General features: G+C 46.1%; 2 non-coding genes across 2 annotated transcripts; both read right to left on the bottom strand.

The window, feature by feature from the left end:
• Positions 1–9925: 9925 nt before the first annotated feature.
• On the bottom strand, positions 9926–9997 carry TRNAH-GUG (transfer RNA histidin (anticodon GUG)). Its single transcript has one exon. It is a non-coding gene; the product is annotated as a tRNA-His (tRNA).
• Positions 9998–12157: 2160 nt separating this feature from the next.
• On the bottom strand, positions 12158–12229 carry TRNAH-GUG (transfer RNA histidin (anticodon GUG)). The gene has a single exon. It is a non-coding gene; the product is annotated as a tRNA-His (tRNA).
• Between the last annotated feature and the right edge of the window lie 1322 nt (positions 12230–13551).

Here is a 13551-nt window from a genome sequence, read left to right as displayed (position 1 = left end):
TATTCCCATTTGTAACTGGGAAATACTGTTGCTGCAATACATATGTCTTAATCAAGCTAGTGGTTATTGACGTAAATGGCAGTGTTATAATGTTTCATGTACTGCAAATGTCACCACATAATGCGCTCTTAATTAGATTTGGTTGAAATACATTACAGTCACCCGATGAAAAAGTGTGCAAAGAGCATTAAAGAAACAAAAGGTTCATAACAGTAACAGGACATATCGAATTGTTTCAGTCCTCCACAGAGATTGCCAATGTATTAATGGAAATTCTAAAATATCTGCCCAACTGCCGTGACATTGCCTCACCGCAATGCTGTGTCTCGGATTCGAACCGAGGTTGCTGCGGCCACAACGCAGAGTACTAACCACTATACGATCACGGCGAGCTACTTGGGCTGCCACACTGTGATGTCCCACCTCTGTCATAAACTGTACTCCATCTGTGATGTCATGACTCATGTTTGAATTAAAGGTTGGTTGTGATGTTATCCATGAGAATAAGTGGACACCTGATCCCCAGTCACTTATTTAAGATCTCAATAATCAAGTCAGAATCCAAATGAAAGTCATCAAAGTGGAGCCAATTAGAAATAATATAGTTACACAAACCTGGCAATGGTGCGGCAGCCAGGGCCGATAATGGCCCGCCAGCCTGAGAGCAGGAAAGTGTGAGAGCAGTGATGGTCTTGTGAGAGTTTACAGCTGTTATTGACCCTGTCCCCTTTCATTGCAGAGTTTTCTCCCTATAAGAAGTGCAGAGGCTCCCTCCGGGGTGCTAATAGTACATTTATTTTTTTGCGCAGGAGAAGTGCTCTTCACCAATTGCACGTGCCAAATCACCCGAAGGCCACCACCATAAAATTCAGGCATTCATGTTCATGCGTCCTCCATGTTATGTCCTTATAAAGGGATGCATGTTCATGATGACTCCATGTCACACCTGCATACAAGGATGCATGTTCATGCCGCCTCGTTTTCTTGGCTTCATACAGGGATTTTATCTCCTCCCTGTCTCACCCTCATGCAGGGATGCATGACCAATGCTCCTTCCCTTCTCGCCCGCATACATGGATGCACGTTCATGTCTCCTCATTCTCTTGGCTTCATACGGGGATTTTATCTCCTCCCTGTCTCACCCTCAGGAAGGGATGCATGACCAATGCTCCTTCCCGTCTCGCCCGCATACATGGATGCACGTTCATGCCTCCTCCTTCTCTCGGCTTCATACGGGGATCATATCTCCTCCCTGTCTCACCCTCATGCAGGGATGCATGACCAATGCTCCTTCCTGTCTCGCCCGCATACATGGATGCACGTTCACGCCTCCTCCTTCTCTCGGCTTCATACGGGGATCATATCTCCTCCCTGTCTCACCCTCATGCAGGGATGCATGACCAATGCTCCTTCCCTTCTCGCCTGCATACATGGATGCACGTTCACGCCTCCTCCTTCTCTCGGCTTCATACGGGGATCATATCTCCTCCCTGTCTCACCCTCATGCAGGGATGCATGACCAATGCTCCTTCCTGTCTCGCCCGCATACATGGATGCACGTTCACGCCTCCTCCTTCTCTCGGCTTCATACGGGGATCATATCTCCTCCCTGTCTCACCCTCATGCAGGGATGCATGACCAATGCTCCTTCCCTTCTCGCCTGCATACATGGATGCACGTTCACGCCTCCTCCTTCTCTCGGCTTCATACGGGGATCATATCTCCTCAATGTCTCACCCTCACTTCCAACATGTGTAACTTCTTGTTCTCTTTGACGTCTGGGGCATGGGTGGCTACTGCACAGCTCTAGATGTCGCCCACCTGCAAGGTGCTATGGAAAGCACTTTTCCACATTGGACGTGCTATATTAACCCCCTCTCCCCAAATACAATAAAAATAAAGAAATATATGTGCTTCCATAATGTCTACCTTCTAATGTTTCATATGTGTAAGCACATTGTCCTCCTCCTGACCACATTCTAAAACTATGTGCAAATTGTTCCTTCCATAAACTGTCACTTCCTTGGCCCTTTATTTATAATGACTGTTATACTCTCTCTCTTTCCGCCACAGTATAAAAAAGCCTAGCACACCTCATGATTGGACTAAGAAATTCCTGTCATTTAGTTGGAAATGATTTTCCCATTATCCCCAAAAACTCCTCACTGTGTCTAAGAACGCTTTTTTTCACAGGACAATACAGATCAGATTGACTTGAAAGGTCCTTTCACGCGACTACAGAATGCCTCTCATTCCACTAAAAGATACGCCAGTGCCTACAATAGCCTAGGACTAGACTATGAGTCCCAATGTAGAAAGACCACAAGTCCACAGATATGCCTGTTTATTTAAACATCTGTATTATCATCAGCGTGTGACTGTAAAGGCGGGACCTCGCGCTCTCTGTAACGCGCTCCATTGGCAACATCAGTTAAATGTCGTTGGTTCAATCCCTCGCGGATGTTGTTTTTATTCCCATTTGTAACTGGGAAATACTGTTGCTGCAATACATATGTCTTAATCAAGCTAGTGGTTATTGACGTAAATGGCAGTGTTATAATGTTTCATGTACTGCAAATGTCACCACATAATGCGCTCTTAATTAGATTTGGTTGAAATACATTACAGTCACCCGATGAAAAAGTGTGCAAAGAGCATTAAAGAAACAAAAGGTTCATAACAGTAACAGGACATATCGAATTGTTTCAGTCCTCCACAGAGATTCCCAATGTATTAATGGAAATTCTAAAATATCTGCCCAACTGCCGTCACATTGCCTCACCGCAATGCCGTGACTCGGATTCGAACGGAGGTTGCTGCGGCCACAACACAGAGTACTAACCACTATACGATCACGGCGAGCTACTTGGGCTGCCACAATGTGATGTCCCACCTCTGTCATAAGCTGTACTCCATCTGTGATGTCATGACTCATGTTTGAATTAAAGGTTGGTTGTGATGTTATCCATGAGAATAAGTGGACACCTGATCCCCAGTCACTTATTTAAGATCTCAATAATCAAATCAGAATCCAAATGAAAGTCATCAAAGTGGAGCCAATTAGAAATAATATAGTTACACAAACCTGGCAATGGTGCGGCAGCCAGGGCCGATAATGGCCCGCCAGCCTGAGAGCAGGAAAGTGTGAGAGCAGTGATGGTCTTGTGAGAGTTTACAGCTGTTATTGACCCTGTCCCCTTTCATTGCAGAGTTTTCTCCCTATAAGAAGTGCAGAGGCTCCCTCCGGGGTGCTAATAGTACATTTATTTTTTTGCGCAGGAGAAGTGCTCTTCACCAATTGCACGTGCCAAATCACCCGTAGGCCACCACCATAAAATTCAGGCATTCATGTTCATGCGTCCTCCATGTTATGTCCTTATAAAGGGATGCATGTTCATGATGACTCCATGTCACACCTGCATACAAGGATGCATGTTCATGCCGCCTCATTCTCTTGGCTTCATACAGGGATTTTATCTCCTCCCTGTCTCACCCTCATGCAGGGATGCATGACCAATGCTCCTTCCCTTCTCGCCCGCATACATGGATGCACGTTCATGTCTCCTCGTTCTCTCGGCTTCATACGGGGATTTTATCTCCTCCCTGTTTCACCCTCAGGAAGGGATGCATGACCAATGCTCCTTCCCGTCTCGCCCGCATACATGGATGCACGTTCACGCCTCCTCCTTTTCTCGGCTTCATACGGGGATCATATCTCCTCCCTGTCTCACCCCCATGCAGGGATGCATGACCAATGCTCCTTCCTGTCTCGCCCGCATACATGGATGCACGTTCACGCCTCCTCCTTCTCTCGGCTTCATACGGGGATCATATCTCCTCCCTGTCTCACCCTCATGCAGGGATGCATGACCAATGCTCCTTCCCTTCTCGCCTGCATACATGGATGCACGTTCACGCCTCCTCCTTCTCTCGGCTTCATACGGGGATCATATCTCCTCCCTGTCTCACCCTCATGCAGGGATGCATGACCAATGCTCCTTCCTGTCTCGCCCGCATACATGGATGCACGTTCACGCCTCCTCCTTCTCTCGCCTTCATACGGGGATCATATCTCCTCCCTGTCTCACCCTCATGCAGGGATGCATGACCAATGCTCCTTCCCTTCTCGCCTGCATACATGGATGCACGTTCACGCCTCCTCCTTCTCTCGGCTTCATTCGGGGATCATATCTCCTCAATGTCTCACCCTCACTTCCAACATGTGTAACTTCTTGTTCTCTTTGACGTCTGGGGCATGGGTGGCTACTGCACAGCTCTAGATGTCGCCCCCCTGCAAGGTGCTATGGAAAGCACTTTTCCACATTGGACGTGCTATATTAACCCCCTCTTCCCAAATACAATAAAAATAAAGAAATATATGTGCTTCCATAATGTCTACCTTCTAATGTTTCATATGTGTAAGCACATTGTCCTCCTCCTGACCACATTCTAAAACTATGTGCAAATTGTTCCTTCCATAAACTGTCACTTCCTTGGCCCTTTATTTATAATGAGTGTTATACTCTCTCTCTTTCCGCCACAGTATAAAAAAGCCTAGCACACCTCATGATTGGACTAAGAAATTCCTGTCATTTAGTTGGAAATGATTTTCCCATTATCCCCAAAAACTCCTCACTGTGTCTAAGAACGCTTTTTTTCACAGGACAATACAGATCAGATTGACTTGAAAGGTCCTTTCACGCGACTATAGAATGCCTCTCATTCCACTAAAAGATACACCAGTGCCTACAATAGCCTAGGACTAGACTATGAGTCCCAATGTAGAAAGACCACAAGTCCACAGATATGCCTGTTTATTTAAACATCTGTATTATCATCAGCGTGTGACTGTAAAGGCGGGACCTCGCGCTCTCTGTAACGCGCTCCATTGGCAACATCAGTTAAATGTCGTTGGTTCAATCCCTCGCGGATGTTGTTTTTATTCCCATTTGTAACTGGGAAATACTGTCGCTGCAATACATATGTCTTAATCAAGCTAGTGGTTATTGACGTAAATGGCAGTGTTATAATGTTTCATGTACTGCAAATGGCACCACATAATGCGCTCTTAATTAGATTTGGTTGAAATACATTACAGTCACCCGATGAAAAAGTGTGCAAAGAGCATTAAAGAAACAAAAGGTTCATAACAGTAACAGGACATATCGAATTGTTTCAGTCCTCCACAGAGATTGCCAATGTATTAATGGAAATTCTAAAATATCTGCCCAACTGCGGTGACATTGCCTCACCGCAATGCCGTGACTCGGATTCCAACCGAGGTTGCTGCGGCCACAACGCAGAGTACTAACCACTATACGATCACGGCGAGCTACTTGGGCTGCTACAATGTGACGTTCCACCTCTATCATAAGCTGTACTCCATCTGTGATGTCATGACTCATGTTTGAATTAAAGGTTGGTTGTGATGTTATCCATGAGAATAAGTGGACACCTGATCCCCAGTCACTTATTTAAGATCTCAATAATCAAGTCAGAATCCAAATGAAAGTCATCAAAGTGGAGCCAATTAGAAATAATATAGTTACACAAACCTGGCAATGGTGCGGCAGCCAGGGCCGATAATGGCCCGCCAGCCTGAGAGCAGGAAAGTGTGAGAGCAGTGATGGTCTTGTGAGAGTTTACAGCTGTTATTGACCCTGTCCCCTTCCATTTCAGAGTTTTCTCCCTATAAGAAGTGCAGAGGCTCCCTCCGGGGTGCTAATAGTACATTTATTTTTTTGCGCAGGAGAAGTGCTCTTCACCAATTGCACGTGCCAAATCACCCGAAGGCCACCACCATAAAATTCAGGCATTCATGTTCATGCGTCCTCCATGTTATGTCCTTATAAAGGGATGCATGTTCATGATGACTCCATGTCACACCTGCATACAAGGATGCATGTTCAAGCCGCCTCGTTCTCTTGGCTTCATACAGGGATTTTATCTCCTCCCTGTCTCACCCTCATGCAGGGATGCATGACCAATGCTCCTTCCCTTCTCGCCCGCATACATGGATGCACGTTCATGTCTCCTCGTTCTCTCGGCTTCATACAGGGATTTTATCTCCTCCCTGTCTCACCCTCAGGAAGGGATGCATGACCAATGCTCCTTCCCGTCTCGCCCGCATACATGGATGCACGTTCACGCCTCCTCCTTCTCTCAGCTTCATACGGGGATCATATCTCCTCCCTGTCTCACCCTCATGCAGGGATGCATGACCAATGCTCCTTCCTGTCTCGCCCGCATACATGGATGCACGTTCACGCCTCCTCCTTCTCTCGGCTTCATACGGGGATCATATCTCCTCCCTGTCTCACCCTCATGCAGGGATGTATGACCAATGCTCCTTCCCTTCTCGCCTGCATACATGGATGCATGTTCACGCCTCCTCCTTCTCTCGGCTTCATACGGGGATCATATCTCCTCCCTGTCTCACCCTCATGCAGGGATGCATGACCAATGCTCCTTCCTGTCTCGCCCGCATACATGGATGCACGTTCACGCGTCCTCCTTCTCTCGGCTTCATACGGGGATCATATCTCCTCCCTGTCTCACCCTCATGCAGGGATGCATGACCAATGCTCCTTCCCTTCTCGCCTGCATACATGGATGCACGTTCACGCCTCCTCCTTCTCTCGGCTTCATACGGGGATCATATCTCCTCAATGTCTCACCCTCACTTCCAACATGTGTAACTTCTTGTTCTCTTTGACGTCTGGGGCATGGGTGGCTACTGCACAGCTCTAGATGTCGCCCACCTGCAAGGTGCTATGGAAATCAATTTTCCACATTGGACGTGCTATATTAACCCCCTCTCCCCAAATACAATAAAAATAAAGAAATATATGTGCTTCCATAATGTCTACCTTCTAATGTTTCATATGTGTAAGCACATTGTCCTCCTCCTGACCACATTCTAAAACTATGTGCAAATTGTTCCTTCCATAAACTGTCACTTCCTTGGCCCTTTACTTATAATGACTGTTATACTCTCTCTCTTTCCGCCACAGTATAAAAAAGCCTAGCACACCTCATGATTGGACTAAGAAATTCCTGTCATTTAGTTGGAAATGATTTTCCCATTATCCCCAAAAACTCCTCACTGTGTCTAAGAACGCTTTTTTTCACAGGACAATACAGATCAGATTGACTTGAAAGGTCCTTTCACGCGACTACAGAATGCCTCTCATTCCACTCAAAGATACGCCAGTGCCTACAATAGCCTAGGACTAGACTATGACTCCCAATGTAGAAAGACCACAAGTCCACAGATATGCCTGTTTATTTAAACATCTGTATTATCATCAGCGTGTGACTGTAAAGGCGGGACCTCGCGCTCTCTGTAACGCGCTCCATTGGCAACATCAGTTAAATGTCGTTGGTTCAATCCCTCGCGGATGTTGTTTTTATTCCCATTTGTAACTGGGAAATACTGTCGCTGCAATACATATGTCTTAATCAAGCTAGTGGTTATTGACGTAAATGGCAGTGTTATAATGTTTCATGTACTGCAAATGTCACCACATAATGCGCTCTTAATTAGATTTGGTTGAAATACATTACAGTCACCCAATGAAAAAGTGTGCAAAGAGCATTAAAGAAACAAAAGGTTCATAACAGTAACAGGACATATCGAATTGTTTCAGTCCTCCACAGAGATTGCCAATGTATTAATGGAAATTCTAAAATATCTGCCCAACTGCCGTGACATTGCCTCACCGCAATGCCCTGACTCGGATTCGAACCGAGGTTGCTGCGGCCACAAGCTACTTGGGCTGCTACAATGTGACTTGCACCTCTATCATAAGCTGTACTCCATCTGTGATGTCATGACTCATGTTTGAATTAAAGGTTGGTTGTGATGTTATCCATGAGAATAAGTGGACACCTGATCCCCAGTCACTTATTTAAGATCTCAATAATCAAGTCAGAATCCAAATGAAAGTCATCAAAGTGGAGCCAATTAGAAATAATACAGTTACACAAACCTGGCAATCGTGCGGCAGCCAGGGCCGATAATGGCCCGCCAGCCTGAGAGCAGGAAAGTGTGAGAGCAGTGATGGTCTTGTGAGAGTTTACAGCTGTTATTGACCCTGTCCCCTTCCATTGCAGAGTTTTCTCCCTATAAGAAGTGCAGAGGCTCCCTCCGGGGTGCTAATAGTACATTTATTTTTTTGCGCAGGAGAAGTGCTCTTCACCAATTGCACGTGCCAAATCACCCGAAGGCCACCACCATAAAATTCAGGCATTCATGTTCATGCGTCCTCCATGTTATGTCCTTATAAAGGGATGCATGTTCATGATGACTCCATGTCACACCTGCATACAAGGATGCATGTTCATGCCGCCTCGTTCTCTTGGCTTCATACAGGGATTTTATCTCCTCCCTGTCTCACCCTCATGCAGGGATGCATGACCAATGCTCCTTCCCTTCTCGCCCGCATACATGGATGCACGTTCACGCCTCCTTCTTCTCTCGGCTTCATACGGGGATCATATCTCCTCCCTGTCTCACCCTCATGCAGGGATGCATGACCAATGCTCCTTCCCTTCTCGCCTGCATACATGGATGCACGTTCACGCCTCCTCCTTCTCTCGGCTTCATACGGGGATCATATCTCCTCCCTGTCTCACCCTCATGCAGGGATGCATGACCAATGCTCCTTCCTGTCTCGCCCGCATACATGGATGCACGTTCACGCCTCCTCCTTCTCTCGGCTTCATACGGGGATCATATCTCCTCCCTGTCTCACCCTCATGCAGGGATGCATGACCAATGCTCCTTCCCTTCTTGCCTGCATACATGGATGCACGTTCATGCCTCCTCCTTCTCTCGGCTTCATACGGGGATCATATCTCCTCAATGTCTCACCCTCACTTCCAACATGTGTAACTTCTTGTTCTCTTTGACGTCTGGGGCATGGGTGGCTACTGCACAGCTCTAGATGTCGCCCACCTGCAAGGTGCTATGGAAAGCACTTTTCCACATTGGACGTGCTATATTAACCCCCTCTCCCCAAATACAATAAAAATAAAGAAATATATGTGCTTCCATAATGTCTACCTTCTAATGTTTCATATGTGTAAGCACATTGTCCTCCTCCTGACCACATTCTAAAACTATGTGCAAATTGTTCCTTCCATAAACTGTCACTTCCTTGGCCCTTTATTTATAATGACTGTTATACTCTCTCTCTTTCCGCCACAGTATAAAAAAGCCTAGCACACCTCATGATTGGACTAAGAAATTCCTGTCATTTAGTTGGAAATGATTTTCCCATTATCCCCAAAAACTCCTCACTGTGTCTAAGAACGCTTTTTTTCACAGGACAATACAGATCAGATTGACTTGAAAGGTCCTTTCACGCGACTACAGAATGCCTCTCATTCCACTAAAAGATACGCCAGTGCCTACAATAGCCTAGGACTAGACTATGAGTCCCAATGTAGAAAGACCACAAGTCCACAGATATGCCTGTTTATTTAAACATCTGTATTATCATCAGCGTGTGACTGTAAAGGCGGGACCTCGCGCTCTCTGTAACGCGCTCCATTGGCAACATCAGTTAAATGTCGTTGGTTCAATCCCTCGCGGATGTTGTTTTTATTCCCATTTGTAACTGGGAAATACTGTCGCTGCAATACATATGTCTTAATCAAGCTAGTGGTTATTGACGTAAATGGCAGTGTTATAATGTTTCATGTACTGCAAATGTCACCACATAATGCGCTCTTAATTAGATTTGGTTGAAATACATTACAGTCACCCGATGAAAAAGTGTGCAAAGAGCATTAAAGAAACAAAAGGTTCATAAAAGTAACAGGACATATCGAATTGTTTCAGTCCTCCTCAGAGATTGCCAATGTATTAATGGAAATTCTAAAATATCTGCCCAACTGCCGTGACATTGCCTCACCGCAATGCCGTGACTCGGATTCGAACCAAGGTTGCTGCGGCCACAACGCAGAGTACTAACCACTATACGATCACGGCGAGATACTTGGGCTGCTACAATGTGTCGTTCCACCTCTATCATAAGCTGTACTCCATCTGTGATGTCATGACTCATGTTTGAATTAAAGGTTGGTTGTGATGTTATCCATGAGAATAAGTGGACACCTGATCCCCAGTCACTTATTTAAGATCTCAATAATCAAGTCAGAATCCAAATGAAAGTCATCAAAGTGGAGCCAATTAGAAATAATATAGTTACACAAACCTGGCAATGGTGCGGCAGCCAGGGCCGATAATGGCCCGCCAGCCTGAGAGCAGGAAAGTGTGAGAGCAGTGATGGTCTTGTGAGAGTTTACAGCTGTTATTGACCCTGTCCCCTTCCATTGCAGAGTTTTCTCCCTATAAGAAGTGCAGAGGCTCCCTCCGGGGTGCTAATAGTAAATTTATTTTTTTGCGCAGGAGAAGTGCTCTTCACCAATTGCACGTGCCAAATCACCCGAAGGCCACCACCATAAAATTCAGGCATTCATGTTCATGCGTCCTCCATGTTATGTCCTTATAAAGGGATGCATGTTCATGATGACTCCATGTCACACCTGCATACAAGGATGCATGTTCATGCCGCCTCATTCTCTTGGCTTCGTACAGGGATTTTATCTCCTCCCTGTCTCACCCTCATGCAGGGATGCATGACCAATGCTCCTTCCCTTCTCTCCCGCATACATGGATGCACGTTCATGTCTCCTCGTTCTCTCGGCTTCATACAGGGATTTTATCTCCTCCCTGTCTCACCCTCAGGAAGGGATGCATGATCAATGCTCCTTCCCGTCTCGCCCGCATACATGGATGCACGTTCACGCCTCCTCCTTCTCTCGGCTTCATACGGGGATCATATCTCCTCCCTGTCTCACCCTCATGCAGGGATGCATGACCAATGCTCCTTCCCTTCTCGCCTGCATACATGGATGCACGTTCACGCCTCCTCCTTCTCTCGGCTTCATACGGGGATCATATCTCCTCCCTGTCTCACCCTCATGCAGGGATGCATGACCAATGCTCCTTCCCTTCTCGCCTGCATACATGGATGCACGTTCACGCCTCCTCCTTTTCTCGGCTTCATACGGGGATCATATCTCCTCAATGTCTCACCCTCACTTCCAACATGTGTAACTTCTTGTTCTCTTTGACGTCTGGGGCATGGGTGGCTACTGCACAGCTCTAGATGTCGCCCACCTGCAAGGTGCTATGGAAAGCACTTTTCCACATTGGACGTGCTATATTAACCCCCTCTCCCCAAATACAATAAAAATAAAGAAATATATGTGCTTCCATAATGTCTACCTTCTAATGTTTCATATGTGTAAGCACATTGTCCTCCTCCTGACCACATTCTAAAACTATGTGCAAATTGTTCCTTCCATAAACTGTCACTTCCTTGGCCCTTTATTTATAATGACTGTTGTACTCTCTCTCTTTCCGCCACAGTATAAAAAAGCCTAGCACACCTCATGATTGGACTAAGAAATTCCTGTCATTTAGTTGGAAATGATTTTCCCATTATCCCCAAAAACTCCTCACTGTGTCTAAGAACGCTTTTTTTCACAGGACAATACAGATCAGATTGACTTGAAAGGTCCTTTCACGCGACTACAGAATGCCTCTCATTCCACTAAAAGATACGCCAGTGCCTACAATAGCCTAGGACTAGACTATGAGTCCCAATGTAGAAAGACCACAAGTCCACAGATATGCCTGTTTATTTAAACATCTGTATTATCATCAGCGTGTGACTGTAAAGGCGGGACCTCGCGCTCTCTGTAACGCGCTCCATTGGCAACATCAGTTAAATGTCGTTGGTTCAATCCCTCGCGGATGTTGTTTTTATTCCCATTTGTAACTGGGAAATACTGTCGCTGCAATACATATGTTTTAATCAAGCTAGTGGTTATTGACGTAAATGGCAGTGTTATAATGTTTCATGTACTGCAAATGTCACCACATAATGCGCTCTTAATTAGATTTGGTTGAAATACATTACAGTCACCCGATGAAAAAGTGTGCAAAGAGCATTAAAGAAACAAAAGGTTCATAACAGTAACAGGACATATCGAATTGTTTCAGTCCTCCACAGAGATTGCCAATGTATTAATGGAAATTCTAAAATATCTGCCCAACTGCCGTGACATTGCCTCACCGCAATGCCGTGACTCGGATTCGAACCGAGGTTGCTGCGGCCACAACGCAGAGTACTAACCACTATACGATCACGGCGAGCTACTTGGGCTGCTACAATGTGTCGTTCCACCTCTATCATAAGCTGTACTCCATCTGTGATGTCATGACTCATGTTTGAATTAAAGGTTGGTTGTGATGTTATCCAGGAGAATAAGTGGACACCTGATCCCCAGTCACTTATTTAAGATCTCAATAATCAAGTCAGAATCCAAATGAAAGTCATCAAAGTGGAGCCAATTAGAAATAATATAGTTGCACAAACCTGGCAATCGTGCGGCAGCCAGGGCCGATAATGGCCCGCCAGCCTGAGAGCAGGAAAGTGTGAGAGCAGTGATGGTCTTGTGAGAGTTTACAGCTGTTATTGACCCTGTCCCCTTCCATTGCAGAGTTTTCTCCCTATAAGAAGTGCAGAGGCTCCCTCCGGGGTGCTAATAGTAAATTTATTTTTTTGCGCAGGAGAAGTGCTCTTCACCAATTGCACGTGCCAAATCACCCGAAGGCCACCACCATAAAATTCAGGCATTCATGTTCATGCGTCCTCCATGTTATGTCCTTATAAAGGGATGCATGTTCATGATGACTCCATGTCACACCTGCATACAAGGATGCATGTTCATGCCGCCTCATTCTCTTGGCTTCATACAGGGATTTTATCTCCTCCCTGTCTCACCCTCATGCAGGGATGCATGACCAATGCTCCTTCCCTTCTCGCCCGCATACATGGATGCACGTTCATGTCTCCTCGTTCTCTCGGCTTCATACAGGGATTTTATCTCCTCCCTGTCTCACCCTCAGGAAGGGATGCATGATCAATGCTCCTTCCCGTCTCGCCCGCATACATGGATGCACGTTCACGCCTCCTCCTTCTCTCGGCTTCATACGGGGATCATATCTCCTCCCTGTCTCACCCTCATGCAGGGATGCATGACCAATGCTCCTTCCCTTCTCGCCTGCATACATGGATGCACGTTCACGCCTCCTCCTTCTCTCGGCTTCATACGGGGATCATATCTCCTCCCTGTCTCACCCTCATGCAGGGATGCATGACCAATGCTCCTTCCCTTCTCGCCTGCATACATGGATGCACGTTCACGCCTCCTCCTTTTCTCGGCTTCATACGGGGATCATATCTCCTCAATGTCTCACCCTCACTTCCAACATGTGTAACTTCTTGTTCTCTTTGACGTCTGGGGCATGGGTGGCTACTGCACAGCTCTAGATGTCGCCCACCTGCAAGGTGCTATGGAAAGCACTTTTCCACATTGGACGTGCTATATTAACCCCCTCTCCCCAAATACAATAAAAATAAAGAAATATATGTGCTTCCATAATGTCTACCTTCTAATGTTTCATATGTG

The sequence above is a fragment of the Ambystoma mexicanum genome (assembly GCF_040938575.1).
Source record: "Ambystoma mexicanum isolate Mex_15411 chromosome 12 unlocalized genomic scaffold, UKY_AmexF1_1 Mex_chr12_unloc.1, whole genome shotgun sequence".
In the NCBI taxonomy this organism is placed as follows: domain Eukaryota; kingdom Metazoa; phylum Chordata; class Amphibia; order Caudata; family Ambystomatidae; genus Ambystoma; species Ambystoma mexicanum.
This window is presented reverse-complemented; position numbering and strand designations above follow the sequence as displayed.